The following is a 6,103-nucleotide window of genomic DNA, read 5'->3' as shown; positions in this document are numbered from 1 at the left end:
TATCCTCTGCTCTCCCCAGGAGGTTCAGGGAGAGGCGAGGTAAGAGTATTATAGACTGAATGTTTTTATGCCCCCAAAATTCTTGTGTTAAATCCTAACATTTGGAGGTGGAGACTTTCGGGATGATTCGATTATGAGGGCAGAGCCCTCATGAATGGATTTGGACCCTAATAAAAGAGACCGCAGAGAGCTCCCTCATCCCCTTGAATCACGTGGGGGTGCAGTGACAAGATGGTGGACTATGAACCATGAAGCGAGTCTTCACTAGACACTGAATCAGCCAGCGCCTTGATCTTGAACTTCCAGCTCCCAGAACTATGAGGAAAGAATTTCTGTTGTTTGTAAGCCGCCCAATCTATGGTACTTTTGTTATATCAGTCCAAATGGGCTAAGAGAGAGTGGTTGAGAGAGTCTACTATGGTATCTTGCACTTACTATCAGCAGTGTGGAGTGGAGAGCGGCATGGTCTAAACTGAGAATGTGCCTTTTTCATCTCTCTTCCAAGTCTAGCTCCCCCAGAGCTTGCTGGGCTGGAGACTCAGAAGGGAGGAAATAGTGCCTAGGATGGTGTTATAACTGACAAGCTTGTGGGCAAGCTGTCCCTGGTCTTGATCTGAAATGCTTGGGCTAAAACTCTGAGTTGACTTCCAGGCCAAATAAGGGTTTTTGGTATGTATGTATGCAGAGGTTAGAACACCAGACAGGAAATAGCGTGTGCAAAGGCACAAAGGCACAAGAAATACTGCTCTGCTTTGATTCAGACAAGCACCTTGGAATCACCAAAGAGATACTGGTATGAAGGGCTGATGATGCAGACAAAGGTCAGACTGGGAAAAAGCCAGTTCTTGGCAGGGAAAATAAGCTGGGTTTTATGATGGGGAATCATTGAAGGACATTTACACAGAATTGTGGCAAATTGAGAAAGTCTCCCAGGTGGATCTTGGAGGACAGATAAGAAAGGATGAGATTGGAGGGCAGACCTGTCCCATGGCTCTGCTGATGAGCTCAACTCTAGTGCTTTGCTGAGTGCTGCCTCCCAGGGTGTTCTCTGCCAGATTCCTTCAAGCAAAAGTCCCACCTACTAACTTCTAGGTCATGTCCACCCGCCCCCACCCACTGGGACCTTCTTTCCAAAGCTACCCAAATACAGGTGGGCTAGGAAAATTGTCAGACTCACTGCTCAAGGCAGAACTTGCTGCCAGCAGAAAAAGAGTCCTTCCTTTTATGGAAGGCCTGGGATTCTTCCTTGACAACAGCACTTAGATCCTTGCTTAGTAACGGAAGATTCCCCCCTCCCACTTTTCAAGTTCTCCCAACGGTAGCTCCCACGCAGGCCCCCACCAACTCTCAGCCTGCCAATGGCACCCCCTACTGAGGCTGCAGAAAGGACTCTCAGCTGCCTTTTAAGTACATCCTTACACACACACACACACACACACACACACACACACGAAGAATGACCTTGACTTTGCCAATGGAGAAAACAGCATTTTGAGAGGCCAGGGGACAGCACTGGAACCAATGTGATGAAAGGCCATGGCCTGGTGGTGTGTTGGAGCTGCACAAAACCACGCAAAACTAGGAAATCTTAGATTCCTACTCTGTTATACCTACTTAGTAAATTGGACAGATTATTTAACCTTTTTGAGCCTCAGTTTCCCCAACTATAAAATAGGAACAATAACTACCTCTCAGGGTTGTTTTGAAAATTAAAGATAGTGTTTGTAATGTGCTTTACACAGAGTTGTACGATCAGTAAGTAACATTGTTATTAACATTCCTGCCCATATCAGCATGTGAAGCCTCCCAAGAGCACCGCCTACCTCACCTTCTATCAAAAGATGTTTTTAATCAGTTGATTTCCCATTTGAAATCCTGCTAAAGTCAGGGCACTGTCATAATATTATAGGAAATAAAATATATAACATAATAACTCTATCCTTGGATTGTTTACAAAGGATGTCAGAATGGAATGTGTTACGTAAAGGCTAGATTTTAATGTTTGGCTTCGTTTATGCCTCCCTTAATAGATTTTCTCAGACTTGATGTTTAGGGTCTGTGGTCCTCTAAGGGGAAAGGAAAGAAGAGACTTATTGTTCAGCTTAACCCTAAGCCAGAAATTCTTAATGTACAAAGCTTTGTGATGTGCGTGTGCATCTGAATGTATGTTTGAGAGTAAATGAAAGGTTAAAGTGGTTGTGAAGAACAAGTCTGGAGATATAATAGGGAGAATGCCCCTCTCCTTAGGATTTAGGAGGCAAATTACTAAATACAGGATTTTGAGCAAGACGTTTGACTTCTCTGTAACGGCAATCATAATCTGCTCTCAAATCATGGAAGAGTAATTGAATCCAATAAAATAATGGTCATAAATATTTCATAAAAGAAAATGTTAAATCTCTAGCAAAAGGTGACTGAGAAGTTAAACATAAGCCAAACTTTGGATGAGGATAGGAAGGCTGGTATGTAAGATGGGGAATGTATTTTAGGCTACAGAACTTGGCAGGGGGTCCCTCCTGGCATTAAGTGGGAGCTCTGCATGGCCTGTAGAGAGAGGAGGAGAGACAGCATGGGTTCTTTTCTGTCAAATGGGTTCTTTTCTGTCAAATGAGAAGGCCCAGCCTCTCTTCACATACGCACTGACTGCCTCTGGAAACTTCCCCAAGGCCACCCACCATGGTCTTTCTTCCTTGACACTCACACCTTCAATAAGACTGTCTACAAATACAGATGGACTTGGCAGGCTACTGGCAGGTCACCATCTCCATCATCATTATTCTGCACACGAATGTCCTTTAAGAGAGAGTGATTGCTGCATCTGAGGTTCACATTCGAAGCTCTTAACCATCGAGTCTTGGCTTTTCTAACCAATTAGGATATGACAATAATAATAAAAAAAATGAGGATCTACTCCTTTACTAAAGAGTAGTACCTCACTCAATCCCCACAACAGTCCTGTGAGAGAAGTTCTGTTATTATCCTCATGTCATTGATGAGTAAACTGAGGTATTAAGATTGAGTAACTTACTTGAAGGTGCACGGTAACCGGAAGACCCAGGTCTGACACCTATGATCTTAACCACCCTCTTCGGACTAGGAAGTTAGAACCGAATATGGAAATCCCTTTACCTGAAGGGCATCTTGAGGTCATTAGGAGGTTCAGACAGTTCTCTGGGAAGATGAGGTCAGAGGAAAAAGTAAAGTGAACTTTCTTATTTCATATATGAGTAAGTTGAACTGGAGTTGAAAATAGGAGTGATGGCTTGGTGGGCACTTTGGTAAAAAGAGTGCTAGAATGCACTGGTGACACTTCTGTCACCAGCTCGCTGGGTAGCCTTGGGCAGGACAACCCTCTGGGCCTCAGTCTCATCCTCTGAAATATGAGAAAACTGGAAAGGATGCCGTCTAACCTCCTATCCAATTCAGCTGGACAATGATGCCATTTGAGGGTTGGTTCATTCTCAGGAAATCATGGAAGCCCCTCCTCCTGGAGAAAGATCTTCAACAATCTTCTCGTTGCCTCCTTGGCATTTGACTCCAAAACACAGAGTTGATCGTTGTCATTAATCATAAGAAGATGGACAAAGAGGATGAGGAAAAGAAAGATATCTCAAAGCCCCTTCCCCCTTTTTTGGTGGGGTTTTTTTCTTTAACTTTTCCTTCTGGCAGCCAAATAACACATCTTGTCTCAGAGAGGCTTTCGTGGTGTATAATTTAAGGCCTATAAATAGATGACTGTTATTAACAAACACACACACACTCACACACACATACATTTTTCCTTCTATTCAGACATCAGCAGAAATATTGCAGATAGAGAGATAAGCTGTTTAAAATGGGAGGCACCTTTTTCTCTCCTCCACCAGCTGGATGGCTGCATCTGTTTCTTCCTCCGCCTTTTGCTCTCAACTCATTCTATTCATTTAGGTTTTATTTCCATCTCCATTCTTTTTACGTTGCTAAACCCCACCCTCCATGCTCTTACTGTGATCTTTCTGTAGCGCTTGACTCTCTCCTCTAATCTTTAGGCCTTAATCTTTTCCTTATTAATAATCAGTCCCCTTACCCCTTTCTAAAGGCAGTTTAAAAACTTATTAGTCTTCCCTAAAATTCCATCCGATACAGACACATAGGTATGAATACAACCATATTGGTAGAAGGTACTAGAAGATAAGGGTTACAGAGGTTCACATCAAAAAGAAGTTGTATCAGCTATGGCCATGCCACCCTGAACACACCCGATCCCCTCTGATCTCAGAAGCTAAGCAGGGTCAGGCCTGGTTAGTACTTGGATGGGAGACCACCTAGGAAGACCAGGTGCTGTAGGCATTAAAAAAAAAAAAAGTTGTATGAGGAAACAGAAAAGATGGAATCAACAATAAAATCTGCATGTCAGCTACTATTTATGACAGAAAAAATTAAAAGACAGGTCTGGTGGGATAATATAAAATGATGATTCATTGATGATTAGTATATTAAAATGTACATTTATATGGCAGAAACAGATTTCAAGGAGCTTTTGAGTACATGATTTCAATTGAACCTCAGACCTATAAAATAGAGGGCAGAGGGGACATAGAGAATGAGAGAGTTTGTCCTCTTCCCTAAGATACTATAGCCAGTCATGGCAAATCCAGGACCAATACAGTTTTCTGTGACCCTCAGAAAGTATTTGGGCACATGTCTTATCACCATCTTAGTATTCATCACAATGATTTATGATTGTCTGTTTACTTGTCTTTTTTTTCCATTCTTCTGTTGAGTTCTTTGGTTGTATTCCCAGTGTTAGGAAAACGCCTGACACGGGGAAGGAGAGTAATTAATAAACATTTCTTCAATGGATGAACAAAGGAAAGGATGGATGTATACATGCATCCATCTTCCCCCAAAAGCCAATGTTAAACTAAGTGGTAAACAAGATGACGTTTGACTTGGGACACCTTGTCACACCACTTCATTCCATCCCATTTGTTTATGGGCCGCCCACTATAGTAGCAGGTCAGGATCCACATTCTCCATTCACCTACCATAACCCCAGTCTCATAAACCCTCTCCTGTCCATCCAGACAATCTTAGCTCATTTATATCGCATTTCTAATACAAGCTCCATTCTGCCTTGTGTTATTTTCAGTCACTGCCATGTTCTTCCTCCTATCACATACTTTAACCATCTTAAAGAGCCATGTCTTATTGATTAATAAGAAATTCCCTCATTCATTAATTAAAGGAGGAGTACTAATATTAATTAAAGGTCTGCTGTATGCCAGATATTATCATAACCTTAAGAGATTTATACTTTCATCTTTAATTTATTGATGAAGAGACTGAGCCTCTGAGAACTCAGATAATTTATCAGAGCATAAATAGAAGGTTAATACATATTTCTTTAATGAAGGAAGGAAAGATGGTGCAGGTAATAAGTGATTGATTTGGGATTCAAGACCAACTCTTCCTGATCTCAAAGCCCAAGATTTCACCACTAGATTATCCTCTTCCAATTCTAATTCCAATGGAATTTCCCTTCCAAATCTAAGACAACATAAACGACTTACAAAATCAATGAATTGAAAAATCTACCCCTAGTCTCTAGGCATATGTAATCATAATAATAAATCTTTGAAACATTTTAATCTTTCAGAGAGTATAAGGAATAATATGCATAGTGCTTATCCCTGATGTGGTTTTATTTATGCACAAGGGGACCTGTTATTAGTTTCATTTTTCAGGCTAAGGCATAAAGTGATTTCCTGTGTGACCCATGGTTACTGAGTGAGGATGGCTCTGGAGATAAGAGGCTGGTTCCCCAACCAGATGCATGTACCCTGGTCCTTTCACTAGTTCAACAAATAAAGTTTATTTGATTTTTAAAATGCATTGGTTTTCATGTCTCCAAAAGGAGACCTGGGAACTGAAATGAAGGCTGTTAACACTCTCGGCTAGCAGCTGGCACACTCTATTAGTCAATGCTTCTGTACATCACCCATCGTGATCTGAAAGGATCCTGGAGTTCTGTAAGGTCCTAATGAGCCTTCTGAGCAGGCAAACAAAGATTAAATTATTTTCTCTCTTGTTTTGGTATTAACTATGCTCTCATTCTCACTCC

General features: G+C 41.6%; 1 pseudogene; it reads left to right on the top strand.

Annotated features, from left to right (window-relative positions):
- The first annotated feature begins 4,210 nt into the window (after positions 1-4,210).
- On the top strand, positions 4,211-4,329 carry LOC112480403 (annotated as a pseudogene).
- The last annotated feature ends 1,774 nt before the right edge of the window (positions 4,330-6,103 follow it).

The sequence above is a fragment of the Pteropus alecto genome, unplaced genomic scaffold (genome assembly GCF_000325575.1).
Source record: "Pteropus alecto unplaced genomic scaffold, ASM32557v1 scaffold103, whole genome shotgun sequence".
NCBI classification, from domain to species: domain Eukaryota; kingdom Metazoa; phylum Chordata; class Mammalia; order Chiroptera; family Pteropodidae; genus Pteropus; species Pteropus alecto.
The sequence above is the reverse complement of the archived record's forward strand: the minus strand, read 5'-3'. Positions and strand labels throughout refer to the sequence as shown.